Genomic DNA, 20370 nt, shown 5'->3' with positions numbered 1-20370 from the left:
AACAGCATTCCAGACGGCACTATTCAGCTTGACCAGCTGAAGTGCCTTTGAGCGGACAGAGCTCTCTGCGGCGGACTTTGTGTTTACACCAATAATGTGTGGTGACGCTATGCTGTTGTGATCTGCAAAATCTGCTCACCCCTGGTGGAGTTTATGATTATTAAGTGCCGACTGTTTTATCTGCCGAGGGAATATACTGCCATACTGCTAGATTCCCCCGACAACATCAACTGCAACAGGAACAATGCACTGAATGAACTGTACCAGCACATCAGTGAGCAGCAGACAGCACACCTGATGCTTTTCTCATCATAGCTGGGGATTTTAACCACGCTGACTTAAATAGTGTGTTTCCAAAAATACACCAACACATTAACTTTCCAACTCGAGGTAAAAACATTTTAGACTTTGTTTACACCACACAGAGAGGAGCTTACAAAGCCCTCCCTCCACCCTGGTGCCTCAGACCACATCACTGTCATGCTAATGCCTGCATATAGACCGCTCATTAAAGTCACCAAACCAGTTTCAAAACAGATTCAAGTGTGGTCAGAAGATCTTCTGACGATCCGTCAGGGGCTCTTCAAGACTGCTTTGACACAACTGACTGGAATGCTTAAGCAGGCTGCCACATGCAATAACACCATTGACCTCCAGGAGTACTCAGAGACTGTCACTGCCTACATCAACAAGTGTATTGAAGATGTAACAGTCACAAAAACCATCACTGTCCGGGCCAACCAGAAGCCGTGGATTACAGGGGAGGTCTACAGACTCCTGAAGAGATGGAACGCTGTGGCTATTGATATCATGTATTGATAACAGGGATGGGCAGTATTTCAGATACATTTATTTAAAATACGTATTTGAAATACAAAATACTATTTTGTATTTTGTATTTTAAAGCCTTTGGAAAAAAATCGAATGTAATTTCCCAGCAGGCACCGGACGTCAATATAACGTCATGCTGACATTGGATCCCAACGTTGGTCAGACGTTGTAATTTGGTTGAAAATGAAAATCGGGTTGACGACAGAACCCAACGTCATATTGACGTCGATCTCCAACGTTGGTCAGACGTTGAATTTTGGATGAATATGAAAATCTGGTTGACGTCAGAACCCAACGTCAGGATGACGTCGATCTCCAACGTTGGTCAGACGTTGAATTTTGGATGAAAATGAAAATCTGGTTGACGTCAGAACCCAACGTCAGACTGACGTCGATTTCTAACGTTGGTCAGACGTTGAATTTTGGATGAAAATGAAAATCTGGTTGACGTCAGAAACCAACGTCAGACTGACGTCGATTTCTAACGTTGGTCAGACGTTGAATTTTGGATGAAAATGAAAATCTGGTTGATGTCAGAACCCAATGTCAGACTGACGTCGATTTCTAACGTTGGTCAGACGTTGAATTTTGGATGAAAATGAAAATCTGGTTGACGTCAGAACCCAACGTCAGGATGACGTCGATCTCCAACGTTGGTCAGACGTTGAATTTTGGATGAAAATGAAAATCTGGTTGACGTCAGAACCCAACATCAGGCTGACGTCGATTTCTAACGTTGGTTAGACGTTGCATTTTGGATGAAAATGAAAATCTGGTTGACGTCAGAACCCAACGTCAGGCTGACGTCGATCTCCAACGTTGGTCAGACGTTGAATTTTGGATGAAAATGAAAATCTGGTTGACGTCAGAACCCAACGTCAGGCTGACGTCAATCTCCAACGTTGGTCAGACGTTGCATTTTGGATGAAAATGAAAATCTGGTTGACGTCAGAACCCAACGTCAGGCTGACGTCGATTTCTAACGTTGGTCAGACGTTGCATTTTGGATGAAAATGAAAATATGGTTGACGTCAGAACCCAACGTCAGACTGACGTCGATCTCCAACGTTGGTCAGACGTTGCATTTTGAATGAAAATGAAAATCTGGTTGACGTCAGAACCCAACGTCAGGCTGACGCCGATTTCTAACGTTGGTTAGACGTTGCATTTTGGATGAAAATGAAAATCTGGTTGACGTCAGAACCCAACGTCAGGCTGACGTCGATCTCTAACGTTGGTCAGACGTTGCATTTTGGATGAAAATGAAAATCTGGTTGACGTCAGAACCCAAAGTCAGGCTGACGTCGATCTCCAACGTTGGTCAGACGTTGAATTTTGGATGAAAATGAAAATCTGGTTTAGGTCAGAACCCAACGTCAGGCTGACGTCGATCTCTAACGTTGGTCAGACGTTGCATATTGGATGAAAATGAAAATCTGGTTGACGTCCGAACCCAACGTCAGACTGACGTCAGTCTGCTACGTTGGTCAGACGTTGCATTTCGGATGAAAATCTGGTTGACGTCCGAACCCAACGTCAGACTGACGTCAGTCTGCTACGTTGGTCAGACGTTGCATTTCGGATGAAAATCTGGTTGACGTCAGAACCCAACATCAGACTGACGTCAATCTCCAACGTTAGTCACATATTGCATTTTAGATCAAAATGAAAATCTGGTTGACGTCTGAACCCAACGTCAGACTGACGTCAGTCTGCTACGTTGGTCAGACGTTGCATTTTGGATGAAAATGAAAATCTTTTTGACGTCAGAATCTAACGTCAGACTGTCTGAAAATGGAATACACAAATGTTTTGTGGTTTTATCAGAAAAATGACTAAGAGATGAACTGGATTATAACAAATATGATTTATTTATTCACATGTTGTATCATTTACATTTAACATGGAACAGAACATTTACAAAATAATTACATTTTAACATCAACATTATTGGAACTGAATAGTTTTGAAAACATTAACATACATTTTATTAACATCTTTCTTTTTTTCCTGCCACCTCCACCCACCCTGTCTGGTGCACAGTAACGTCGCAAGGGCTGTGCAAAGTGTGCAACTTCACTAGGCCTCACACCTCTAGAGGGCCTCGCTCCTGGCCTGCATTTTATGTCATTTATATCTCATTTTTATTACTATTTTTTCCACCCATCTTGTCCTTTGGTAGACTAAAATAGTCATAGCGGATAGACAGTACAAGACTCTAAGTATAAGAATGAGTAAAGCTGTTTGTTGATAGGACGACAAAAAGTTATAAAGTTTAACTTTTAAATGGTCTAGAGCCCTGCATTTCACCCTGACTTTTTTTACACTCCAGGCCGGGTTTCGGGCCAATTTCCACATCATAGTTCAGATGCGGGCTGTCCTTAGGCCTGTTTAAGGCTTCTCCTTATTTTTATATTTAAGACATCCATCAATTAGTGATGAAAAAATTGCCGCACTGAGGGAAACAACACGAGACCGTGCTAACATGACTGTCAATAGCGGCTTAACAGTGTTAAGTGTCCCGCAGCATCACAGTGTTCTGCTTTTAAATGCACGCAATAGGCTTAAGCTTGACATAAAGCATCTTCAAAAAATTATTACCATAAATGAGTCATGGGGTAAATAGGAAAGAGATTGAATTATTTACTAATAAATAGTTTTCTGAGTTGGTGTAGCAAGGATGATGTTGCTAATCCTGACTCGCCAACTCTTAATTTTACAAGCCTTAAGAGAAAAGTTCATCTTTATGGATTATCTTTATAATGAATGAGTTTTTGTTTCTGATGTGTTGTATTTTGTTAAGTAGTCATTTAAAGTTTTCTATAGATATATTTGTCACGTCCGTGAGTCATGTATTCACTGAGCTTTGGTTCATTTTTGTTAAGTGCTCCTGTTCAAGACGAGATGGTAGAAAGCGCATCATGACTATTTTCTTTTTTTTTTATAAAAGCACAACGATTTGTTGATAATGTGATTGCACACAAATAAAAGTAGACAATTTACAGTTACGAATGATGTATTACTCTTACCTTTATGAGCAAAAATTACTGCATATCCACTGAAAAAAATGCAAGTGATTGCACTGGCCAGCACGCTTTTGCTTGCACTCTCCGCACAAACTACTGGATATAGCGCACATTTATCTAGGTTTAATTTTTAAAAATACTTGAACTGTTTCATATATCTATAGATTTTATTTTAGGCAAGTCGTGATGATTTAAGAAGGCTAAACTGATCCATAGGTTCACTGTCTGGCACTGGCCGCTTGGCCATTAAAAAAAAAATCTAGGTCTAGGGATAGGGCTTAAATTTGAGGTCCGTGCAAGGCTCTAGGCTGGTCTGCCTCAGTGGTCGAGATGGCCAATCATATCAAAGAATGTGGGTCTTACTGTCACAACATAACTAGAGTTTGTGGTTAAAATGTAAGCAGTAGCCTACGGTATTAGAGAACTGTTTTATGATTGAAATGTTCAGCGACCAAACATAATAGACTATCTAGAGATGCAAACTACTCAACCTTTTATGAAATTTCGCCCTTTTGAATTGAAAAAATGCGATAGGTTAATGATTCATGTAAAACATAAAATAAATGTGACAATAGACATTTGCGTTTTCGACTATTAAACATACGAATAAGAGTGAGAGTGCACATTTTAAAAGAAAATATTATTTTCAAATAGTGCAAATTGATTTTATGTAAAATTCAGCTGCAAAAACCTAGTACCGTTTAATTTCACTTTAATAGCAATAAACAGTTTCTTTTCTTTCCCAATAAAGTGAAATACTGAACATAAACATAGGAAGATGAGAAAATAATTATTTTAGAAGAAAATGTTGGATCGCTCTTTCCATCTGAACTCTTCATATATAACTGTCTACAAGCCTAGAACTAATTTAAGCATTCTTATTAACTTATTATAATTATGATTGTAGATCCTTATGAGCTAGTGCGTGGCCATGATTTGTGCGCAAGGATGTCAGTGAGCAAGGCATCACAATCGAACAGATGCATGTTAAAGTTGAGTTTGTTGCGGTTCTGGCTTTGCTACCGTTCGGACGTTCTAGCCTACTGTTCTGCACTTCGCTTATTATTTCTGTACTTTTCTCAGATTTTTCTACGATTTTTTACTTCAGCAGATCAGCACAGTGCTCAAACAAAATATTTTTGGCACAAACGCTAAAACTAAAAACTTTTTTTTACTGGAATAATACTACAAAAGAAGACTTTGCCTCCCACTGCCAGCAGCTTACATTCTGGAGATGGGAAAACAACTGCCTACATTCAAATGGAAGAGAGAGAAAATGCCTCCTGTTGGATCTACTTGTTGCATGAACTGCTGCAAACTTCTACAAAGAATTGTGATTCTTGAAACAAAGTTACTTGCTGGACTTCCAAAACAGGCGAAACACTCAGCAGACTGTCGTCATGGACCCTCTCAGCATACAGCTGGTGAGTCCCATGAATCTTCTGAATCTCAACAGTTTGTACCAAGTGTAGAGGAACAAGCCGAAACGGATCATCACACTAATCGATGGCACAAACAGGGTGCAAGACCCAGAGGAACACAAGACATCAGATTGTCATGAGTTTCTCGTATTGCTGCCGTAGCTTTCTCTACCCCAGATTCAACTATGACAAGGCTTGTAAATACCAGTATTCTACCTCCCACTATACATCTTGAAAACAGATTTGAAGAATTAATGAATGCGGGTGAGGAATCCCCAAATGTGATTAGCAGCTAACACCGTTACTAACAGACAGTGACATTCAGCTCAGAGCGTAGCCGAGCCTAGGACTCTGATAGTGGGTGACTCTATTATCAGAAACATCCGTAGCAGGACTACAATAACATGCTGCCTTCCTCAAGCAACGGTCTCTTATGTGAACAAGGAACTTCAGAAAATGAAGCACAAGACTACAAATCTAATTATCAATCCATGTGGGGAAGAATGATACTCTCAAAAAGCAGTCAAACATCCTTAAGAAGGACTTCAGTGAACTCTTTCAAACACTTTGAAGACTCCAAGTTCAGTCGTTCATCAGTGGACCACTCCCAACTGATAACACCATGCAGCCACAAAAAGCACTGCTGATGGACACCATCCCGGAAGAGACCTGCCCTCAGAGCTCCTCACAGACAGACTGTGATGTATCAAAACAGATACAAGACTCAGCACTCAAGGATGACTTTCTTGAAGACAGCCGGGGAAGCCAAGACAACATATCACAGCCACAAGAAACACCAGAGACACAACCCATCTCACCAGACACATTATTCCTCTCTCCAGCATCTCCACTTCTGTGCTTTTCACTGAAAATGGTAGAATTGGTGTATGCTTGGACTAAACTCTCTCACTCATTCGCTGCAAGCCCGCAAATGTCAACAAGAAAACAGCAGGGTCCCAAAACATCAAACCAAAAACAACTGATAGAAGCTCTCAGTGATATGTGTCGGGTCCCTGCTATTATAACCGCAACATTCACAAATGTTTAAAGAACAAGTGGGAACCCAGTGTGCCTGTAGCTTTCTCGATTTCACTTTTATCATGTGACAGAAAGTTTAAGGCCATCTTAAGCCGAAGGGCAAACTCATCTAATATGCATCAAACTAAAACTGATGTAATGACATAAAGCACTGCCATCAAGTTAGCATCTTTAAACATTCGCTCACTAAAAAATTAAATCATTTTGTAATCAATGACTTTATAACCACAAACAATTAGGATTTTATGTTTCTAAATGAAACATGGCTAGAGGACAGCTGCAGTTCAACAGTCCTCAATGAAGCAGTCCTTCCTAACTTCACTTCCATGAGTGTTTGCAGGACTGTTAGGAGAGGTGGAGGTGGAGCTGCTTTTTTAAAGATGTCTATCAATGCAAACAAGTGTCATTTGGTCATGACTTGTCTTTTGAATATTTAGGGATTGTGCTAAAAGGTGCTCAACACATTCTTTTTATTATTATTTACAGGCCTCCAAAATACTCTTCAGCATTTGTTGAGGTAACAGAAATGTTATCAATGATTTCCTCAGAGTTTGACTGTTTTGCTAATGCAGGGGATTTTAATTTTCACATAGACAATGCAGAAAACAAAACTACAAAAGAAATGATAACAGTTCTAAACACCTTTGACCTGATTCAGCATGTGCATGGACCCACACAAAGGTGGACACACTCTAGATGTAATCATCAGTAGGGCTCTAAACATTTCATTCATTGTTATTAAGGACGTAGTACTATCTGATCACTTCTGTATTTTCTTTGATATATTGATCTCTGCTACCACTTACTCTAGAACTGTCTCTGTCAGAAGGATATGCTTTCAAATGTAGCCGCACTTAACCAGAGCCGTAGTTCGCTGACAAGTGGTGCATTATTGCGTTCAAAATCGCAGAAGAATCTCATGCGGTTATGAACGCGATATTGCGTAGCTTGTCAGCGAACTACGGCTCTGTCTATTAAGTGCGGCTCCATTTGAAAGCAGGTTATTGACATCAACCGCTAATCACCGCTAATCACAGAACCAGCTTTACTGACGAGACATGCATGACAATTGCATGCAATTAATAGTGCAGCCCTAACAAGAACACTAGTGTACTATTTACGGAGGCCATATCTTTAACACCAAGTATTTTTTGCCGACTCTGTTGATATTCTCCTTTATTCCTTCAACTCAAAAGTTAAGAATGTTATTAATGATATTGCTCCAATAATAGTCAGTAAGAAAACAAACAACATTTTGGAAGACATAGTGCAGCAACTAAAATCATCAACTTGCTATATTGACACACTTCCCACATCTTTTTTCAAAAGTGTGCTTAACTGTTTAGAAGTAAATCTCTTTCTGGGACTTTTCCAAACTCCCTGAAAACTGCAGTTGTTAAGCCCCTCCTGAAAAAGAGCAATCTTGATAACACCATTTTGAGCAATTATAGACCAATATCTAATCTTACTTTTATAGGCAAAATTATAGAAAAGGTAGTTTTTAATCAGCTGAATAAATACTTAAACATCTGGTTTCAGACCGCATCACAGCACAGAGACAGCACTCATTAAGATAATAAATGATATTAACTTAAATTGTGACTCTGGCAATATATCAGTGCTGGTATTGCTAGATCTCAGTGCTGCGTTTGACACTGTCGATCATAACATACTACTAGAGAGACTGGAAAACTGGGTCGGGCTTTCTGGGATGGTACTCAAATGGTTCAGGTCATACTTAAAAAGGAGCGATCATTATGTGAGTCTAGGAGAGCATAAGTCTAAGTAGACATCCATGATATGTGGAGACCCACAAGGTTCAATTCTTGCACCGCTCTTGTTTAGCCTGTATATGCTTCCTCTAAGTAAAATAATGAGAAAGAACCTAATTGCCTATTACAGCTATGCTGATGATACCCAGATTTACCTAGCCTTATCTCCAAATGAATACAGCCCCACTGACTCCCTCTGCCAATGCATTGATGAAATTAATAGCTGGATGTGCCAGAACTTTCTTCAGTTAAACAAGGAAAAAACTGAAGTCATTGCATTTGGAAACAAAGATGAAGTTTTTAAGGTGAATGCATACTTTGACTCTAGGGGTCTAACAACTAAAAATCAAGACAGGAAACGTGGTGTGATTCTGGAGACAGACCTTAGTTTCAGTAGTCATGTCAAAGCAGTAACTAAATCAGCATACTATCATTTAAAAAACATTGCAAGAATTAGATGTTTTGTTTCCAGCCAAGACTTGGAGAAACTTGTTCATGCTTTATCACCAGCAGGGTGGACTATTGTAATAGGCTCCACACCGGCCTTCCCAAAAAGACCATTAGACAGCTGCAGCTCATCCAGAACACTGCTGCCAGGATTCTGACTAGAACATCTGAGCATATCACACCAGTCCTCATTAACTTCCAGTTACATTTAAGATTGATTTTAAAGTACTTCTACTTGTCTAGAAGTCACTCAAAGACCTAGGACCAAAATACATTGCTTCCAGAATCAGCCTCCAGAAGAGATCAGATGTGCTAAAACACTAGTCACATTTAAATCTAGACTCAAAACTCATCTGTTTAGCTGCGCATTTATTGAATGAGCACTGTGCGATGTCCGACCTGATTGCACTGTATTTTATGTATTAACTGTAAGATCATTTTCTATTTCTAACTGTTTTAAATTCAAGTCAATTTTTAAATAATTTCCAAAGTTTTTAAATTGCTTGTTTTAGTTTTGTTCTTCATGATTATTTTACTTAATTTTATGTAAAGCACTTTGAATTACCATTTTGTTCGAAATTTGCTATATAAATAAACTTGCCTTGCCTTGCTACAGCAACCTCCCCCACCACACACACACACGCAAAATTGTAGAGGGCCTCGCACATCAACTTTGCACAGGGCCTCTCACCCTCCTTGCGACGGCTCTGCTGGGGCATATTTTAAACAAAAGGCAGTGGCTGCTGCAGTATTTGCCCCGTCTCTTTTGATGTTTTCTGGACACTCTCTGTAAGAAATATTTGAATAAGAAAATGTGTAAGTATAGGATATGATGCACTATAGTAATCACTGAATGTAATCATTAACTATTTATTTGCCTTCCACAGAATACATTTAGACCACTTACACTATTGATTTGGTTTCTTAGAAAAAAATAAAAATCTACCCTAGCTTTAAGAGCCATGAATGTAAATTACATGCTATAAGTCATCAAAATATATTTCAGCTTGTGATGCAATTGACAAACACTAAGCAGACAATCTAGCAAAAGAAAACCATGACAACAAAGACACATTGCAGTATTTTTTTGCAGAGTGTCTTAAGGTAAATTAACATTTAATGTCTAATACATTAAATGCAAAAACAATTGTTAGAGAATGCAAAAACAATTGTTAGAGTTCTGAACAATAAAGATAGGCTGGCAACAGGAATGACCTGCCAATCAATAAGAAGTGTATATATGGAAGTTTGTGTGATTTCTGTGTGACAGATGAGTACCTACAATACGAGGTTACTGGTTTTCACTAAACCAACTAAAACAGAAACTAAACAACGCTGAATGTCACAATGATATGATGCTAATATTTGTATTATATGTTAATTTTGTTTTACCTGTGACAACAGTGTACAGATTGATCTTGGTGAAAGCAAGCTTCCCCTTCCCCCACTTCATACTGAAACAGGCCATGACCTCATTTGTCATCAACCTGTGGATACAAGAGTAATGCCCAAATAATTAATTATACATGACACATTATGAGGCAGGTGTTATAGTTTCTGTTACGTGTTCATCATATCTATTATAATGCAGATATCATACAGGTCCTCCAGTTGGTACTAGATTAAAAGTCATAGGCTCACCCAAACTGGCAGGTTTTTATCTTATTGCAAAACAACTGATATTGTGCAATTTCAAAATTTAAAACCAACACTATTTCAACAACTTGGCCTGTAAATATTAATTTCATTCATTTTCTCCTTGCTAGCAACTGTAAAGTGCAAAATTATAGGATAACAGAAGAGCACACAAGAAAACCAGAAGAATCAGATTAACTACCTTCAATCTATTAATATTTTAATCTAATTAATGTAATATATTAAAGCAGATTGTTCTAGCGGCTCTTTTATAAATGAACAAAAAAACATACCTTACAACAATATGGCTTCTTCAGAACATGGCAAAGAGATAAATGCAAAACAAAGCAAAAACAAAACAAAAGTTATAACCTCATATAGTATAGCCCCTAAATTCACACTATATTAAATACTATACCTTAGTGATAAACTTGAACCCCAAATATAAAACTAGAGCTTGTAGAAGAAAAGGCTGTTTTTGCTTAAAATAAATAAAAAAGGAGCCTCTTTATGTGGTTTTATTAACAAAGTTCGGGAGAAGCACGATCAGATAATCATCCAATTTGGTACAGGTGCATCTCGTTTAGCTAATCATCTCATAGCACGCACGCGTATATATATCCAGTCTTCCTACCTCCTGTCCCACGACAGTTTTTCGGCAACCCTCCTCCACCCCAACTCCTCACTTCTAATCTATTTATCCCAAATTGGGATAGGGGGAGTTATTTGGGTTCGGGCTATGCTCCGGGCCCGGACCCCTCCCCCAGGACAGCACGCCAAAATATGCCTACTATTTGCCTTCAGATTAGATGTAAGGGTGAACTCGTGAAACATCGTGTGTAGAAATCTGACAGCTAAAGGAGATCCAAAATTAATTAAACTTGTACAGCAGAATATTAAGTTACTATAAACACCTGTATAACTAATTCGCATGACACAATTGAAGAAAAAAAAAGCAATGAATCGAACAAATTTCATGATGAAAAGCTTAACGTTAAATTATTCGAAACAATAATAATAATATAATAATTAAAAACATATGTCTCAAGTTTAAACTTTATTTGAACTGTTTTTCAGCGCTAACAGTTAGATGGCTTTAATGACTCAGGCGTTTTTATTTCAGGGATATAACAGTTAACGTTACCATTTTTTAATTAATTATCTCTACCCATCGGTCTTGCAGCTAAAACACTTCGATGTATTTGATACGTATTACAAGTAATATCATTATATAGGGGGGCATAAACACTTTTACGTTATACATGTAATACATGTCTAATATCCAGATATACTCACCACAGTTTGAGCTGTAAGTGCACCGCAGGCCGCCTGATAAACTGATGCCTGCCGATCCAAAAAAGACCGCCAAGTAGTCGCAAAATGGCGCAATAGCGCGATGTCACCGTGTTGCATTATGTTTGGGCGTGGGATTATGGATTATTTAAAAAAAATAAATAAAAAGAAATACAAATAATAATCATAATAATAATAAAAATCCAAATAAAATAAACAATAATATACTTTAAATTAACTTGTATTATTCTGTAGTGCTTATTCACAAAATCCATACACAGAAAAAGTTGAAGCATATTCATCATTGATGGATGAGATCAACATTTAAATATGAAATTTGTAATTTTAAATTTTTAACTAGAATGTACTTTAAATATGAAAAATGCAAGTAAGAAGCAGCAATCAATCTGATCTATTATTTTATATATTTTAAAAAAACATATATAAGAACAGACTAAATTATAGCAAAGGAATTAGACATTTATATTGCATAATTATAAGACTGTACAATAAACAGTAATGCTTGCATTGTCTGCATGCACTCACTTTACTTTCCAACACAAAGATCAACAAGTTTATGTTTTGATAAACAATGTTTCCAGCCCAGAATTAAGTAAGCAATACTGTTTTGATCCTCCTAAATATGTCTTAATATGTTTGAGAGTGTTTGAATTGCATTATATTGCAAACAAGATTGTGTCACGGGCCAGCAAAGAAAGAACAGGGTCTGGGTCCAAATGCAGGGAAGATTAACTTTAACCCTCTGGAGTCTAAGAACAAAAAAGCCAACACGGCAAAAACAAAACCAAGATGCAAAAAAACACGAGAACCAATAACACTTACAAGACGTTGAGGTGACAAGGTGGGCGGGGTCAGAAAAGAGACAGGACAAAAGCACATGGCACCAAACAAACACAACACTCACAGAAGACTGTGACAGAAAGACATAAGACTGTGACAGAAAGACAGAAAACTGTGTCAGATTGGATATCAATTTATATAAACTGTTATGGTTCATGAATGGTCATGGGTCAAATTAAAGTCATAACACTTTATTTTCATAGTCCCTTTTGAATATTCTATTGACAATATAAGTATTGCACTTACATGTCAACTAACTCTCATTATAGTACTAATAGACTGTCTGCTTAATTTCTAATTCTGATGCTCTCCCAGAATATGTTTGACTGACTACAAGTAACTTTGCAAGGACATCAACTTATTCTAACACTCTAATGAAAGCAGGTACAGTCGTGGCCCAAAATATTGGCACCCTTTGTAAAAGTGACCAAAGAAGGTTGTGAAAATTCATTGTTAATCCTTTTGATATTTTATTTAAAAAAATATTCACAAAAATGTATCCTTTCATTGGATAATAAGAAATGAAAAGTTTTTTCTCAAATGCTCATTGGACACAATTATTGGCCCCCCTAGAAATTTTTATGAGTAAAATATCTCTGAAGTATATTCCCATTCAAATTCACAATTTTGAGCACTCAAGCTTGATTATAAACATGAAATTATCCAGCTATGGCTATGGCTACCTGTTTCACAGAAATATAAAGAGGAGGGAAAACAAAGCCCAAATTCCCTTAATCATTCATCACAATGAGAAAAACCAAAGAATGTATTTCTGATGTGATAATTGAGATAATTGAGCTTAACAAATTGGTGAAGTGGCTTTAAGAAAAGAGCTAGAGCAGTGAAAATTCCCATTTCCACCATCAGGGCAATAATTAAGAATCTCCAATCAACATAAAATGTTACAAAACTGCTTGGAAGAGGACTTGTCTATATCGTCCTAATGTGTGGTGAGAAGGAGAGTTTGAGTAGCTAAAGACTCGCCAAAGGTCACAGCTGGAGAACTGCAGCAAATAGCAGAGTCTCTGGTTCAGAAAACCTTTTAAAAAAAGTCAAACAGAACCTACGTACATCAACACATGTTGTTTGGGAGGGTTACAAGAAAAATTATCCTAGCTCATTCAAAAACAAACTAAAGCATAATTCAGTTATCAGCCAAGACTGGAACTTTAAATGTGAATGGCTTCTATGATCAGATGAAACCAAAAAAATGAGATTTTTTTTTAGCAGCAAACACTCAAGATGGGTTAGGTGAACACAGAGAGAAAAAAGTAACCCATGTGCACAATGAAATATACTGCTGTATTTGTTCTTTTCTGGGCCTATATTTCTGCTGGAGGCCCTAGACATCTTGTTTAGAAACATGGCATCATGGATTCTATCAAATACCAACAGATAAAAAATCAGTAAGTGACTGTTAGAAATCTTATAATGGTCCATGTTTTGATCTTTCAACCATACAATAATCCAAACACAAACCTCGAAAACAACACAGAAATGGGTCACTGAGCTCAAAACCAAGCTTCTGCTATAGCCATTCCAGTCCTCTGACCTGAACCTTACAGAACATGAGAGGAGTGAACTGAAGAAGCACCAACATGGAGCTGGGAATCTAAAGGGTCTGGAGTGATTCTGGATGAAAGAATGGTCTCTGATCTCTTGTCAGGTGTTCTCTAACCTCATCAGGCATTATAGAAAAAAAAAAATAGACCTGTTAATCTGGCAAATGGAGGTTTCAAAAAGTACTGAATAAAAGGGTGCCATTAATTGTGGCCAATGTGTATTAGAAAAAAAAAAAACATTTATTTCATAATGATATTTCCCCCTGTTTTAAATTCTTATTATCCAATGAAAGGATACATTTTTGTGAATTTTTTATATAAAAGTGCAAAACGATTAAAGCAGATGAATTTTCACACCCTTCTTTGATCATATTTACCAAGGGTGCTGATATTTTTGGCCACGAATGTAGGTGCAACAACGCAACAACATAAATTTCAAAAGGAACCAAAACAATAAAGTGAAACCACTATATTAAATAACAATTAAAAAAATAAAAATAAATTGATGTTATAATTTGACGTTGTTTGGATGTTACCATTATGACGCCTTGAAAACACTGGATTATGGTTGCCATACCTGATGACTAAATATCAGTATTTGATGTCAATCTGACGTTGGTTTAAGAGGTTGACTCGACGTTGGATTTTGATTTGCTAATGCCACAACCTAAAACTAACTACAGATAAACATCAAATGATGTTTTAATTTGAAGTTGTGTGGACGTTGCCATTATGACGTCTAGAAAACGTTGGATTATGGTTGCCATACCTGACGACTTAATATCAGTATTTGATGTCAATGTGACGTTGGCCTGAGACGTTGGCTCGACGTTGGGTTTAGGTTAGTTAATGTCACAACCTAAAAACAAACTAAAGATCAAAGTCAAATGGCGTTATAATTTGACGTTGTTTCGACATTAACATTATGACTTCTTGAAGACGTTGGATTTTGGTTGCCATACCTGACGACTAAACATCAGTTTTTGATGTCAATGTGACATTGGCTTGAGATGTTGGCTCGACGGTGGATTTTGGTTAGTTAATGTCACAACCTAAAACTAACTACAGATCAACGTCAAATTATGTTTTAATTTTACGTTGTTTGGACGTTGCCATTATGACGTCTAGAAAATGTTGGATTTTGGTTGCCATACCTGACGACTTAATATCAGTATTTGATGTCAGTGTGACGTTGGCTTGAGACGTTGGCTCGACGTTGGATTTTAGTTAGTTAATGCCACAACCTAAAACTAACTACAGATCAACGTCAAATGATGTTTTAATTTGACGTTGTTTGGACGTTGCCATTATGACGTCTAGATAACGTTGGATTTTGGTTGCCATACATGACGACTTAATATCAGTATTTGATGTCAGTCTGACGTTGGCTTGAGACGTTGGCTCGACGTTGGATTTTGGTTAGTTACTGTCACAACCTAAAAACAAACTAAAGATCAAAGTCAAATGACGTTAGAATTTGACGTTGTTTGGACATTAACATTATGACTTTTGGTTGCCATACCTGGCGACTAAATATCAGTATTTGATGTCAATCTGACGTTGGCTTGAGACGTTGTCTTGACGCTGGATTTTGGTTGGTTAATGCCACAACTTAAAACTAACTACAGATCAACGTCAAATGATGTTTTAATTTGACGTTGTTTGGACGTTGCCATTATGACGTCTAGAAAACGTTGGATTTTGGTTACCATACCTGACAACTTAATATCAGTTTTTGATGTCAATGTGACGTTGGCTTGAGACATTGGCTAGACGTTGGATTTTGGTTAGTTAATGCCACAACCTAAAACTAACTACAGATCAACATCAAATGATGTTTTAATTGGACGTTGTGTGGACGTTGCCATTATGACGTCTAGAAAACGTTGGATTATGGTTGCCATACCTGACGACTAAATATCAGTATTTGATGTCAATGTGACGTTGGCCTGAGACGTTGGCTTGACGTTGGGTTTAGGTTAGTTAATGCCACAACCTAAAACTAACTACAGATCAAAGTCAAATGATGTTTTAGTTTGACGTTGTTTGGACGTTGCAATTATGACGTCTAGAAAATTTTGGATTGTGGTTGCCATACCTGACGACTTAATATCAGTATTTGATGTCAGTCTGACGTTGGCTTGAGACGTTGGCTCGACGTTGGGTTTAGGTTAGTTAATGTCACAACCTAAAAACAAACTAAAGATCAAAGTCAAATGGCGTTATAATTTGACGTTGTTTCGACATTAACATTATGACTTCTTGAAGACGTTGGATTTTGGTTGCCATACCTGACGACTTAATATCAGTATTTGATGTCAGTGTGACGTTGGCTTGAGACGTTGGCTCGACGTTGGATTTTGGTTAGTTAATGTCACAACCTAAAACTAACTACAGATCAACGTCAAATGATGTTTTAATTTGACGTTGTTTGGACGTTGCCATTATGGCGTCTAGATAACGTTGGATTTTGGTTGCCATACATGACGACTTAATATCAGTATTTGATGTCAGTCTGACGTTGGCTTGAGACATTGGCTTGACGTTGGATTTTGGTTAGTTACTGTCACAACCTAAAAACAAACTAAAGATCAAAGTCAAATGACGTTAGAATTTGACGTTGTTTGGACATTAACATTATGACTTTTGGTTGCCATACCTGGCGACTAAATATCAGTATTTGATGTCAATCTGACGTTGGCTTGAGACGTTGTCTTGACGCTGGATTTTGGTTGGTTAATGCCACAACTTAAAACTAACTACAGATCAACGTCAAATGATGTTTTAATTTGACGTTGTTTGGACGTTGCCATTATGACGTCTAGAAAACGTTGGATTTTGGTTACCATACCTGACAACTTAATATCAGTTTTTGATGTCAATGTGACGTTGGCTTGAGACATTGGCTAGACGTTGGATTTTGGTTAGTTAATGCCACAACCTAAAACTAACTACAGATCAACATCAAATGATGTTTTAATTGGACGTTGTGTGGACGTTGCCATTATGACGTCTAGAAAACGTTGGATTATGGTTGCCATACCTGACGACTAAATATCAGTATTTGATGTCAATGTGACTTTGGCCTGAGACGTTGGCTTGACGTTGGGTTTAGGTTAGTTAATATCACAACACAACCTAAAAACAAACTAAAGATCAAAGTCAAACAATGTTTTAATTTTACATTGTTTGGACGTTGCCATTATGATGCTTTGTAGACGTTGGATTTTGGTTGCCATATCTGACGACTAAATATCATTATTTGATGTCAATCTGACGTTGGCTTGAGACATTGTCTTGATGTTGGATTTTGGTTAGTTAATGCCACAACCTAAAACTAACTACAGATCAACGTCAAATGATGTTTTAATTTGACGTTGTTTGGACGTTGCAATTATGACGTCTAGAAAATTTTGGATTGTGTTTGCCATACCTGACGACTTAATATCAGTTTTTGATGTCAATGTGACATTGGCTTGAGATGTTGGCTCGACGGTGGATTTTGGTTAGTTAATGTCACAACCTAAAACTAACTACAGATCAACGTCAAATGATGTTTTAACTTGACGTTGTTTGGACGTTGCCATTATGATGTCTAGAAAACGTTGGATTTTGGTTGCCATACCTGACGACTTAATATCAGTATTTGATGTCAGTGTGACGTTGGCTTGAGACGTTGGCTCGACGTTGGATTTTAGTTAGTTAATGCCACAACCTAAAACTAACTACAAATCACCGTCAAATGATGTTTTAATTTGACGTTTTTTGGACGTTGCCATTATGACTGCTAGAAAACGTTGGATTTTGGTTGCCATACCTGACATCTTAATAACAGTATTTGATGTCAGTGTGACATTGGCTTGAGACGTTGGCTCGACGTTGGATTTTGGTTATTTAATGCCACAACCTAAAACTAACTACAGATCAACGTCAAATGATGTTTTAATTTGACGTTGTTTGGACGTTGCCATTATGACTGCTAGAAAACGTTGGATTTTGGTTGCCATAACTGACGAGTAAACATCAGTTTTTGATGTCAATGTGACATTGGCTTATGACGTTTGCTCGACGTTGGATTTTGGTTAGTTAATGCCACAAGCTAAAACTAACTACAGATCAACGTCAAATGATGTTTTAATTTGACGTTGTTTGGATGTTGCCATTATGACGTCTAAACAACGTTGGATTTTGGTTGGTTAATGCCACAACCTAAAACTAACTACAGATCAACGTCAAATGATGTTTTAATTTGACGTTGTTTCGACGTTGCCGTTATGACGTCTATAAAACGTTGGATTTTGGTTGCCATACCTGACGACTTAAGATCAGTATTTGATGTCAGTGTGACATTGGCTTGAGACGTTGGCTCGACGTTGGATTTTGGTTAGTTAATGCCACAACCTAAAACTAACTACAAATCAACGTCAAATGATGTTTTAATTTGACGTTGTTTGGACGTTGCCATTATGACGTCTAGAAAACGTTGGATTATGGTTGCAAAACCTGACGACTAAACATCAGTATTTGATGTCAATGTGACGTTGGCTTGAGACGATGGCTCGACGTTGGGTTTAGGTTAGTTAATGCCACAACCTAAAAAAAAACTACAGATCAACGTCAAATGATGTTTTAATTTGACATTGTTTGGACGTTGCCATTATGACGTCTAGATAACGTTGGATTTTGGTTGCCATACCTGACATCTTAATATCAGTATTTGATGTCAGTGTGACGTTGGCTTGAGACGTTGGCTCGACGTTGGATTTTGGTTAGTTAATGCCACAACCTAAAACTAACTACAGATCAACGTCAAATGATGTTTTGATTTGACGTTGTTTCGACGTTGCCGTTATGACGTCTAGAAAACGTTGGATTTTGGTTGCCATACCTGACGACTTAAGATCAGTATTTTATGTCAGTGTGACATTGGCTTGAGATGTTGGCTCGACGTTGGATTTTGGTTAGTTAATGCTACAACCTAAAACTAACTACAGATCAACGTCAAATGATGTTTTAATTTGACGTTGTTTGGACTTTGCCATTATGACGTCTAGAAAACGTTGGATTATGGTTGCCAAACCTGACGACTAAACATCAGTATTTGATGTCAATGTGACGTTGGCTTGAGACGTTGGCTCGACGTTGGGTTTAGGTTAGTTAATGCCACAACCTAAAAAAAACTACAGATCAACGTCAAATGATGTTTTAATTTGACGTTGTTTGGACGTTGCCATTATGACGTCTAGATAACGTTGGATTTTGGTTGCCATACCTGACGACTTAATATCAGTATTTGATGTCAGTGTGACGTTGGCTTGAGACGTTGGCTCGACGTTGGATTTTGGTTAGTTAATGCCACAACCTAAAACTAACTACAGATCAACGTCAAATGATGTTTTGATTTGACGTTGTTTCGACGTTGCCGTTATGACGTCTAGAAAACGTTGGATTTTGGTTGCCATACCTGACGACTTAAGATCAGTATTTTATGTCAGTGTGACATTGGCTTGAGACGTTGGCTCGACGTTGGATTTTGGTTAGTTAATGCCACAACCTAAAACTAACTACAGATCAACGTCAAATGATGTTTTAATTTGACGTTGTTTGGACGTTGCCATTATGACGTCTAGAAAACGTTGGATTATGGTTGCCATACCTGACGACTAAACATCAGTTTTTGATGTCAGTGTGACATTGGCTTGAGACGTTGGCTCGACGTTGGATTTTGGTTAGTTAATGCCACAACCAAAACTAACTACAGATCAACGTCAAATGATGTTTTAATTTGACGTTGTTTGGACGTTGCCATTAGGACGTCTAGAAAACGTTGGATTTTGGTTGCCATACCTGACGACTTAATATCAGTATTTGATGTCAATGTGACGTTGGCTTGAGACGTTGGCTCGACGTTGGATTTTGGTTAGTTAATGCCACAACCTAAAACTAACTACAGATCAACGTCAAATGATGTTTTGATTTGACGTTGTTTCGACGTTGCCGTTATGACGTCTAGAAAACGTTGGATTTTGGTTGCCATACCTGACGACTTAAGATCAGTATTTTATGTCAGTGTGACATTGGCTTGAGATGTTGGCTCGACGTTGGATTTTGGTTAGTTAATGCTACAACCTTAAACTAACTACAGATCAACGTCAAATGATGTTTTAATTTGACGTTGTTTGGACTTTGCCATTATGACGTCTAGAAAACGTTGGATTATGGTTGCCAAACCTGACGACTAAACATCAGTATTTGATGTCAATGTGACGTTGGCTTGAGACGTTGGCTCGACGTTGGGTTTAGGTTAGTTAATGCCACAACCTAAAAAAAACTACAGATCAACGTCAAATGATGTTTTAATTTGACGTTGTTTGGACGTTGCCATTATGACGTCTAGATAACGTTGGATTTTGGTTGCCATACCTGACGACTTAATATCAGTATTTGATGTCAGTGTGACGTTGGCTTGAGACGTTGGCTCGAC

General features: G+C 37.7%; 2 protein-coding genes and 1 long non-coding RNA gene across 3 annotated transcripts in view; all 3 read right to left on the bottom strand.

Moving 5' to 3' along the window:
• Positions 1-20370, bottom strand: part of LOC127962605 (uncharacterized) — a 384402-nt gene that overhangs the window by 147273 nt on the left and 216759 nt on the right. The window lies entirely within an intron of this gene.
• LOC127961552 (obscurin-like) overlaps positions 1-20370 on the bottom strand; it is a 233890-nt gene that overhangs the window by 81037 nt on the left and 132483 nt on the right. The window lies entirely within an intron of this gene.
• LOC127961566 (uncharacterized) lies at positions 8944-11518 on the bottom strand. Its single transcript, XR_008154463.1, has 4 exons — positions 11467-11518; positions 10464-10481; positions 9928-10022; positions 8944-9322 (listed from the first exon to the last, which is right to left on the bottom strand). It is a non-coding gene; the product is annotated as an uncharacterized LOC127961566 (long non-coding RNA).

Source organism: Carassius gibelio, chromosome B7 (genome assembly GCF_023724105.1).
Source record: "Carassius gibelio isolate Cgi1373 ecotype wild population from Czech Republic chromosome B7, carGib1.2-hapl.c, whole genome shotgun sequence".
Classification (NCBI taxonomy): domain Eukaryota; kingdom Metazoa; phylum Chordata; class Actinopteri; order Cypriniformes; family Cyprinidae; genus Carassius; species Carassius gibelio.
This window is presented reverse-complemented; position numbering and strand designations above follow the sequence as displayed.